Below are 11,605 nucleotides of genomic sequence, written 5' to 3' on the forward strand. Positions count from 1 at the left end.
TGATGTTTACTCTTCTCTAGAGATTGTGTTTTTTGCCTTTTAGCATCCTTTGTAATTTTTTTTCAAAAGCCAAACATGATATACTTGATAAAAGGAATAGAGGTAAGTGGCGTTTCGTGTGAGGATTCACGGTTGTCTGGTTAGGAGTAGGGCTGTGTTAAATGTCTGTTGTAGGTATTATGTGCCAGAGGTTTCAAATTCCTCTAGCATCCTAATTTTTTTTTTTTTTGTAGTGAGGGAGATTGGCCCTGAGCTAACATCTGTCCCCATATTCCTCTATTTTGTATATGCGACACCACCACAGCATGGCTTGATGAACGGTGTGTAGGTCCGTGCCCAGGATCTGAACTCACAACCCCTGGGCTGCTGAAGCAGAGTGCACAAACTCAACCACTACGCCACTGGGCCGGCCCCTCTAGCGTCCTAATTTTTGTCTTCTCTCTTGACTTTGGGCTTTTGTATATACTCCTCATTGGAGACTCTGCGTCTTTCAGCTCTTTTAGCTGTAATCCACTGTTATTATACTAGAGCTGTGTTGGTGTGGTAGTAAGGTGTGGAGGTTGGGGTAGCATTCTATAATCTCAGTTTTATAACAGGCCCATATCTTGGGGCTGTGACCTTCACCAGTGTTTCTCCCATGGTGTATTCTGTTCCCTGCTCTCTATTTCCTTCACTGCTGCAGCATTACCATCTACTTCCTTGAAGCCCTGGCCCCTGCTGACCATTCTTTCCCTTTAGGTAAACAAGAAGGCTAGAGGGGACTGGAGTTGGGAGATGGCTTTAGCAAAGAGGGCTTTTTTTCAAGGAGGAGCAAGATGTCAGCATTTCTTGTTCTGTTCACAGCTACCTGTTGCTGAGGCTAAGTCCTGGGCTTAGATTGGGCTAGAGATAGGGGTTTCCTTCTGTTGTCCATCTTCCACTTGTGGAATATAGGCTTTACCTTTGTGCAACACACCCTGAAGTCTGGGACACTGATCATCTTTACCCCAGCTTGTGAAGTGGTGGTTACACATCAGTAAACGCAAGCCAAAAAGACCCCTGTCAGGCCCTCCCCCAGCTAGTACTCAGCTCCTATAGTGGATGTGTCTCTCAGAGAGAAGCTTGCCATTGTCCCCACCCTCAGCTCCAGAGCCTTGGCTCAGAGATTTTGTCTGGCCTGGAGAAGCAGGCTGTAAAACAGAGCTTCTAATCTTTTCCCAAAGGAACTGACTCTATTTGCAACAGAGTATGGAGAAATTCAAGTCTAGGGGTTACCTCAAATATAGTGGAGGTTGTGATGAAAGACACTTGGAGGAAATTCAAGATACAGGCTAAACTGTAGGCTGGCTAGTTTGCAGAAGGGAATCAGGGAATAAGTCAGCTGCAACAAGCCCTTGTATTATGGACTGAATGTTTGTGTTCCACCAAAATTCATGTTGAAGCCCTAACCCCCAGTGTGATGAAGTAGGAGCTGAGGCCTTTGGGAGGGAATTAAATTTAGCTGAAGTTGTGAAGGTGGAGTCCCCATGATGGACTTAGTGCCCTTATAAAAAGAGACACCAGAGTGTTTGCCTTCTCTTCCTTTGTCTACCATGTTAGGATATGGTATGAAGGTGGATATCTACAAGCCAGGAAGAGTGCTCTTACCAGGATGTGAATCTGTCAGCACCTTGATCTTGGACTTCCCAGACTCTATAACTGTGAGAAACAAATATCTATTGTTTAAGCCACTCAATTTATATTTTGTTATAGCACCCTAAGCCAAATAAGATACATCCTGAGATCAGAACAAATATCAAACACTGACCTCAAAAACTATTCTGAGGACCCACAATTTGATTGGATTAGTTTTTAGAGTTTTTAGTTTATGGCCCAGGGCATTGTTGAAAACAATTGACCAATCAGCTGGTAATTAGTGGAGCTTGGCATCGGCATGGGGTCAAGGAAAGAGAGGAAGAGTGTCCTACCAGCACCATTGTCATCCCAGGGTGACTGTGACTGTGGACATACTCAAGTCTGTGCCTCCCTGAGGAGAAACATCAGAAGCTTATACTGTTGGAGGGGTAATAAACTTCTCTAAAATAATCCAGCCAGTCACTAAACAAATAAACAAGCAAATAACAATAACATACCTCAAAAGGAGGTGGCCAGCACCAAGAGTTACTATAATATGTTATCTAAAATATCTAGTTTGCAAGAAAAAATTACAAGGTATAAGAAGAAACAGAAAAGCATGACCCCTATACTGAGAAAAAAAGAAGGCAACAGAAACTTCCTATAGGAGTAACTAGATATTGGATTTGTCAGAAAAAGATTTCAAAGTAGCCCTTGTAAACATATTCATAGAAGTAAAGGATATCGTATGATAAAATAAGTAAAGGAAGATATGAGGACAATGTCACATCAAATAGAGAACAGCAATAAAGAAATGGAAATGATAAAAAAGACCCAAATGGAAATTGTGAAGTTAAAAAATAAAATAACTGAAATAAAAAAATTCACTAGAGGCCATATGCTACAGCAATTGTGCTCCTTAGTATTTATCCAAATGTGTCAAAAACTTATTTCTACACAAACACCTGCACACAAGTGTTTATAGCAGCTTGATTCATAATTATTCATAATTTTATTCACAGTTCAAAACTTGGAAGAAACCATGATGTCCTTCAGTAGGTGAATGGTTGAGCAAACTGTGGAATTATATACAATGGAATATTATTCAGTGATAAAAAGAAATGAGCTATCAAGCCACGTGAAGACATGGAAGACCTTAAATGCACACGGCTAAGTGAAAGAAGCCAATGTGAAAAGGCTACATCCTGGGTGATTACAATTATATGATATTCTTCAAAACATAAAACTCCAAGATGGTAAAAGACGAGTGGTTGCTAAGGGTTCAGCAGAACAGAGGAAGGAATGAAATGGTGGAGCACAGGGGATTTTTAGGAGAGTAAAACTATTCTGTAAATACTGTAACAGTGGATACATGATGTTATACATTTGTCAAAAACTGTAGAATTATACAACACAAAGAGTGAAACTTAAACTGTAACTTTAGTTAATAATAATGTATTAGTACTGACTCATCAACTGTAACAAATGTACCACACTAATTCAACATGTCATAATAAAAGAAACTGTGCTGAGGGAGAAAGCATATACAGGAACTGTCTGTACTTTCTGTTCAACTTTTCCATAAACCTAAAAATGTTCAAAAAGAAGTCTATTAATTAAAAAGCATTCACTATAGGGGCTCACTAGTACAGAAGGAAGAATCAGTAAACTTGAAGATAGACTGATAGAGATTATTCAAGCTAAAGAACAGAGAGAATGAGGATTGAAGGAAAACGAAGAGAGCCCCAGAGAAATGTGAGACACCATCAACAGTGCCAATGTATGCAAAACTGGAAAGGAGAGGAGAGAGAGAAAGGAGCAGAAAAATATTCAAAGAAATATTGGCTGAATACCTCCTAAATTTAATTGAAAATCAATAACCTACATATCCAGGAAGCTCAAGAAACTCCAAGTAGGATAAACACATAGTGATCCACTAAGAAACATGTTATAATAAAAATGCTGAAAGTCAAAGACAAGGCAAAAATCTTGAAATCAGCAAGAGAAAAATGGCTCATTATTTACAAGAGATCCCAATAAGATTAACAATTGACTTCTCAGCAGGAACACTGGGGGCAGAAAACAGTGGGATAACACATTCAAACTGCTGAAAGAAAAAAACAACTATCAACCAAGAATCCTCTATCCAGCAAAGCTGTCTTTCAAAAATGAAGGTGAAATTAAGACTTTACAAGTAAATAAAAACTGAGAGATTTGTTGCTAGTAGACCTGTCATAAGAAATATTAGAGGAAATTCTTCGGGATGAAAGCAAGTGACTCTGGATGGAAATTCAAGTCCACTCCCCAAAATCAAGAGCACTGCTAAAGGTAATTATGTTACTATAAAAGATAGTATAAATACATATTTTTCCTTCTTTCTTCTGTTAACTGATTTTAAAAGCAATTGTATAAAATAATATGTATAGAATATATTATTGAGCCTATAACGTATAGAAATGCAACGTATGTGTCATATATTTGCCAATAACAGCACAAAGGAGGTGGGTGGGAGAAAATGTGTGTTGGGCTAAGGAAAAGACTACAGATGGTAAAGTAATTAACAATGTATTGTTGGGATGAAACATTAACATTAATAGGTATAACATGCATAACAATAATACTACTAAAAAGTGGAAAAAGGAATACAATAACATTTCTATATATTACTAGAATTAAGCCTATATAAATCTGAAGCTGCTTCTGATAAGTTAAGGTGTACATGGTAAACCCTAGGTCAACCACTAAAAAAAAAAACCTAAAAAATACAGTAAAAAATCAGAAATGATATTAAAGTGCTACATTAGAAAATAATCATCTAATGCAAAAGAAAACAAGAAAGAAAACAAAAAAGACATGAGACATATAGAAAAAAAGTAAATGGGCAGACATATGCAACCCAACGTATTAATAATAGGATTAAATGTGAAGGGATTAAATAATTCAATCTAAAGAGAGTGATTGTCAGACTGGATAAAAAAATATTATCCACTATATGTTGCCTAGTGGATACACATTTTAGATTAAAAGATGCAAATACATTGAAAATAAAAGGATGGAAAATAATATAAGGTTGAATCCATCTAGAAGATATAAAAATTATAAACTTATATTTACCTAATAACAGAGTACCAAAATACCAAAGCAAAAACTAACAGAAATGAAGAGAGATATAGATAATTCAAGAATAGTAATTGGAGACTTCAATACCCCACTTTCAATAATGGATAGAACAACTAGACAGAAAACTAACAAAGAAATAGAAGAATTGACATTATAAACATTATACCTAATATACCAACATTGCAAACCAACTATCCCTGAGAGACATCTATAGCACCCTCCACTCAACAATCACAGAATATATACATGGAACATTCTTCAGGATAGACCTGATGCTAGGCCATTAAAAAAACCTCAATAAATTTGAGAGGACAGAAATAAAACAAAGTATGTTCTCTGAACAGAATGGAATGAAATAAAAATCAATAGCAGCAAAAGTTTGGAAAACTCATAGATATGTGAAAATTAAACAACGTATGCTTAAATAACCAATTGGTCAAAGACAAAATCAAAACAGAAATCAGAAAATACTTTGAGATGAATGAAAATGAAGACATAAAACCAAAAACTGATTCTTTGAAAAGATCAACAAAATTGACAAACTTTAGCTAGTTTGACCAAGAAAAAAGAGAGAAGACTCAGATTTCTAGAATTATAAATGAATGAGGGGACCTTACTACTGACCTTACAGAAATAAAAAGAATTACAAAAGAATACCCTCAACAATTGTATGCCAACAAATGTGATGGCCTAGATGAAATGGTCAAATTTCTAGAAAGACACAAACTACCAAAATAGACTAAAAAAGAAATAGACAATCAGAATAGATCTATAACAGTGAAGATATTAAATTAGTAATCATAATTAAAAAAAAATCTACCCCTACAGAAAAGACTCAGATGGCTTTAATGTTGAATTCTACTAAAAATTTAAGGAATTAATGCCAATTCTTCACAAACTCTTCCAAAAAATAGAATAAGTTAGAACACTTCCCAATTCATTTTATGAGGCCAGGCAAAGACATTAGAAGAAAATAAGACTACAGACCACTATATCTTCTGAATATAGACATAAAAATCCTCAACAAAATACTAGCAAACTCAATATGCAATAAGTAAAAAGAATTATACAGCATGAACAAGTGAGATTTATCCCAGGAATGCAATTAACATCTAAAATCAATGTAATATATCATATAAATAGAATGAAAAACAAAAATTACATTATCATCTCAGTCGATGCATAAAAAGTGTTTAACAAAATCCAACACTCTACCATGATTAAAAAAACTCAACAAACTAGAAATAGAAGGGAACTTCCTCAACCTAATAAAGGGCATCTAAGAATAATCCACAGTTAACATATTTAACAGAGAAAAACTGGATACCTTCCCTCTAAGATCAGGACTAAGGCAAGGATGTCTGCTCTCATCCTTCTATTTAACCTTTTCCTGGAGATTCTAGCCAGTGCAATTAGGTAAGAAGAGAAAATAGTAAAAGATATCCAAATTGGAAAGGAAGAAGTAAAACGATCTCTCTTCGCAAATGACATGATCTCATACGTAGAAAATCCTAAGGAATTTTTAGGAGTAAAAGACTATTTCAACTAATAAACAAATACAGCAAGGTTGCAGGTTACGAGATCAACATGTGAAAATCAGTTATGTGAAAATCAGTTATATTTCTATATGCTTGCAATGAACAATAAAATGATGTTAAGAAAACAATTTCATTTAAAATAGCATCAAAAAAATAACATACTTCAGAATAAATTTAACAAAAGATGTATAAAACTTATACTCTGAAAACTGCAAAGCATTGTTGAAAGAAATTAAACAGCATCTAAATAATTGGAGAAAATCCCATGTTCATAGATTGGAAGACTGGATATTGTTAAGACAGCACTACTCTTTAAACTGATCTACAGATTCAATGGAATCTCTTTGAGAATCCCAGCTGACTTCTTTGTGGAAATTGACAGGCTGATTCTAAAATTCATATGGAATTGGACCCACAATAGCCAAAAACAATCCTAAAAAAGAATAGTAGGAGGTTTCCTACTTCCCAATTTCAAAACTAACTAGAAAGCAATGGTAATCACAACAGTGTGGTACCAACATAAGGATAAACATATAGATCAAAATAGATTTGAGGGTTCAGAAATGACCCAATACATCTACGGTCAAATGATTTTCTATAAGGGTGCCAAGACCACTGAATAGGAAAAGAACAATCTTTTAAACAAATGGTGCTGGGGCAACACAACATGTGAAAGAATGAAGCTGACAAAATTAACATATACACAATTAATTCAAAACAGATAAAAAACCTAAATGTAAGAGCTAAAACTATAAAACACTTAGAGGAAAATGTAAGGGAAGGGTAAACTTTTATGATCTTGGATTTGGCAAAGGAGTCTTAGATATGACACCAAAAGCACAAACAACAAAAGAAAAACTAGATAAATTGGACTTCATCAAAATTAAAAATGTTGGTTCTTCAAAGGACCCCATTAAGTTAGCAAAAAGACAACCCACAAAATGGGAGAAAATATTTGTAAATTATATATCTAGTAAGCATCCAGTATCCAGAATACACAAAGAACTCTTATAACTAGATAATAAAAAGACAAATAACTCAAAATGTGGACAAAGGAGATTAGTAGATATGTCTCTAAGGAAGATATACAAACGGCCAATAAACACATGAAAAGATGCCTGACATCATTAGTCATCAGGGAAATGCAAATCAAACACACAATGACATACCACTTCATACCCATTGGGATATCTAGAATCAAAAAAGTCAGATAATAACAAGTGTTAGCAAGAATGTGGAGAAAACAGAACCCCCAAACACTGCTGGTGGGAATGTAAAATGATGCAACCACTTTGGAAAACTATCTGACAGTTCCCTCAATGATTAAATATAGAATTACCATATGACTCAGTAACTCCACTCCTAGGTATATACTCCACAGAAATGAAAACACATCCACACTAAAACTTGTACATGAATGTTTACAGCAATATTATTTATCATAGTCCAAAGTGAAAACAACCCAAATTTCCATCAACAGATGAATGATAAACAAAATGTGGTATATCCATAGAATGGAATATTATTTGGCCATAAAAAGAAATGAAGTACTGATATATGTTACAATATGAATGAATGCTGAAAACTGAAAGAAGTCCTTAACCAAAGATCACATACTATACAATTCCATTCATGTGAACTATCCAGAACAGGGAAATCTGTAGAGAAGAAAAGTAGGTTAGTGGTGGTGTTGGTTGTTGGGAGCCTAGAAGCTGGAGGTGTGATAGTTAAAGTTTTCTTTCTTTCTTTCCTTTTTGAGTGATGAAAACATTCTAAAATTGACTATGGTGATGGTTACATGTATCTGTGAATAAAATAAACATTATGAATTGTACCCTAAAATAGATTATGTAATGTGTGAACTATATCTCAATAAAGCTGTTTTAAAAAGAATGAGAGGGATGACTTCCAAGCTCTTTGCATGTTGGAGCTGAAATAAAAGTGATCCATTATGACATATTGTGAATTACTCTTTAGTTAAAAATAGTTTTGTAGATGAATATTTGTTGACACCAGATGATGTTTTTGATATCTTGTTGAGTAAAAAAGGCAGTCCATAAAACAATATGCATGACCCTATTTAAAAAATGCTTTGCCGGGGCCAGCCCCATGGCCTTGTGGTTAAGTTTGGCGTGCTCCACTTCAGTGGCCCGGGTTTGGTTCCTGGGTGAGGACCTAGAACACTCATCAGCAGCCATGCTCTGGTGGTGACTCACATGCAAAATAGAGAAAGATTGGCACAGATGTTAGTTCAGGGTGAATCTTCAGGGGAAAAAAATACTGTGCATAGGAAAGTATGTGTAAGGATAAGTGTTAAAAGTGGTTATCCTTGTTGGTGAGATTACAGATATTTAGATTTTTCTCTTTCTGTATTATCAGTACTATCTACAGTGAATATGCCTTTATCTATCTATCTATCTATCTATCATCTATCTATCTATCTATCTATCATCTATCTGTCAACTTTGTGCTGGAAAAAATATTTTAAAATTATTTTGTGTCTACTATAACACAGTGAAAATCCCAAAGAATGTGGCTGCAACACTTTATCTTGAAAAATTCTCAAAGAAATTTTAAGTAAGCATGTACCCTTTCATAAAGAAATAATTTCAGTAAAAGACTCACAGAATCTTTATCTTTGAGTGATATAACCTAGTGTATCCTTCAAGGTTAACTGGATGGGAAATGTATATCCTGGTAAATAGAGTTGATTACTGAATAGAGCAGAAAGCTTTAAGCCCATTAAATGTTGAACAATCTTTAGGAAAAGCACCACACTGGCTTCAAAATAGTTTATCCGAGGCCTTTCTTTTTGCTTTTTATTTTTTTAATTTATTTGTGTTTTGTGAGGAAGATTGGCCATGAGCTAATGTCTGTTGCCAAGTTTCCTCTTTTAGCTTGAGGAAGATTAGCCCTGAGCTAACACCTGTGCCTATCTTCCTCTATTTTGTATGTGGGTTGCTGCCACAGCACGACTTGATGAGTGGTGTATCTCCATGCCCTGGATCTGAACCCATGAACCCAGGCTGCCAAAGCGGAGCATGCCGAACTTAACTACTACGCCACCACGCTGGCACCTCTTTTTGCTTTTTAATGGCAATTAGCAATTAGACTAAGACTTGCCTAGTCTCAAGTTATCTTCCCCAAAAATATTTATCCATTTCGGTGAGAAAGAGAGTCAGTACAGTAGAGAAACACAGCAGATACCAACCTAACCAAGTGCTCAAGGCAAACATAACTAGTAATAAGACATTGCTTTGGAATTTTAGAAACAAAGTATGAAGTACAAATCATTAAAAAAAGACTACAATAAAATTAAGAATGTTTATTCATCAAGACGCCTTAGAAAGAGAGTGAAAAGGCAAGACACAGAGTAGGAGAAGTTATATATGTCATACACAAATGACAAAGATCATATCCAGACTATATAAAGCACTCCAAAAACCAATATGAAAATGAGCCCATTTAAAAACAGGTAAAAGACTTGAACAGGCTCTTCAAAAAAGAGAAATCGCAATAACCATGAAGCATAAGGAAATATTCTTAACCACATTGATAATCAGGGAAATGCCAACTAAAACTCAAATGGAATGCCCCTATGACACAGCTGATAGTTTGAAATAAGTGAAAAAGAGATCCAACAATAACAACTTTGGTCAAGATATGGACCACCAGGAGTTCTCATATTACTGGTAGAAGTGTAACGTTGTACAACTGCTCTAAAAAACCTGTCGGCATTAGCTAGTAAAATTGAAAAGCCTCCAAGACTGAGCAATTCTACTCTTAAGTTTATAGCCTTCAGATACACCTTCACAACTGTATGCTAAGAGGCACCAAAAGACGTGTATGCACACGTTCATGGCACAATATCACAATATCCTCAAATTGGAAGCAGCCAGATGTCTACCTACAGCAGAATGGATAAATAATTCATGCAATGGAATATTAGTGAAAAAATTATATAGTGAAAAAAATGAGCTCACCCTTCAATGTAGATGAATCTTAAAAATCTATAGTTAAATGGAAGAAGCCACTCACCTACACACACGCACACACACACAAGCACACATCCCACATACTCTGTGATTCTATTTAGGTAAAACTAAAATATTTTATTTAAGGATACTTAACTTGAAGCTAAATTATAAATAAAAGGGGAGGGGCAACGAGGGGTCTTTTGGGGTCCTGAGACCCCTATCCTATTTCATAATTTAGGTAGTGGTTACATAACTATTTTATAGTAAATTGTCAAATTATATTTATTTATGCAGAAAAGAAAGGATATGATATCCATTCAGCCTTTTTGGGCAAATTACAATTTCCTAGTGCCACAAAAATATTTAATAAATGATGTAGTGTGCTTGAGTACTTAATTCTCACAATCATGAATATTTAGATTTTTCAGAACTTTGATAGAGTCATATATTTTTATCATAAATGTGGTAGACAGAAAGAGTCTTAATAAAATTTGTTGACAATGACAATCTGTCTTATCAAATTTTACAGAAAATGTGGGCCAATTTCTTTTATTATAACCATATGTAATGTGAAACTAAAAGTCAAGATTTTCCTTAATTTACTCCATTTTCAGTAAATGCCTCCAGGCATGAGAGGGAGCCGAAGTATCTACAAGTCAGATTGTAATAAAAACATTCAGAAACGATACTTCTTCGAGCAGTCCACTTGATGGCACTAAACTAACATAGAATGGAGGCTAATCTTCCATAGCCGTTTGATGCATTAATGTGTTTTCAATGTGTTTTCATAGTCTTAGACCTTGTGAATTCTAAAGGTCTTTCTTGACTTAGAGTTTTGGATATATTCAGTAGGAAAAAAAGGATTAAAAATTCTTAGAGAATTAAAGCTGGTTTTGAGAATTGAAGAAAGATGTATTAAAGCTATCTAGGACAGACAAATAGAGCTTTTCATGTCTTCTTGCCTCTTGCTTCTTCCACATCTCCAAATTACGAATGCTAGGGAAAGAAATAATTTTGGCTCTAAGATTTTAGAAGGTCAGTCTTGATAGATACATATGCACTGCAAAATTTTAAACTCAATTCTTTCGTGGGGAGAATGAAATGGAGATTTTGCCCATGTGTCCCACTCAGCTTGGGCTGACTACCATAGACCGGGTGGCTTAAACAACAAACATTTATTTCTCACGGGTCTGGAGGCTGAGAAGTCTGAGATCAAGATGCTGGGAGATCCAGTGTCTCATGGGGGCCCACTTCCTGGTTTGCAGATGGATGTCTTCTTGTATCCTCAAATGGCAGAGAGCAGAGAACCGAAGCAATCTCTCCTGTCTCTTCTTTATAAGGACACTAATGCTATTAATCAGGGCTCCGTCTTCATGA

This window comes from Diceros bicornis, chromosome 33 (genome assembly GCF_020826845.1).
Source record: "Diceros bicornis minor isolate mBicDic1 chromosome 33, mDicBic1.mat.cur, whole genome shotgun sequence".
Lineage (NCBI taxonomy): Eukaryota > Metazoa > Chordata > Mammalia > Perissodactyla > Rhinocerotidae > Diceros > Diceros bicornis.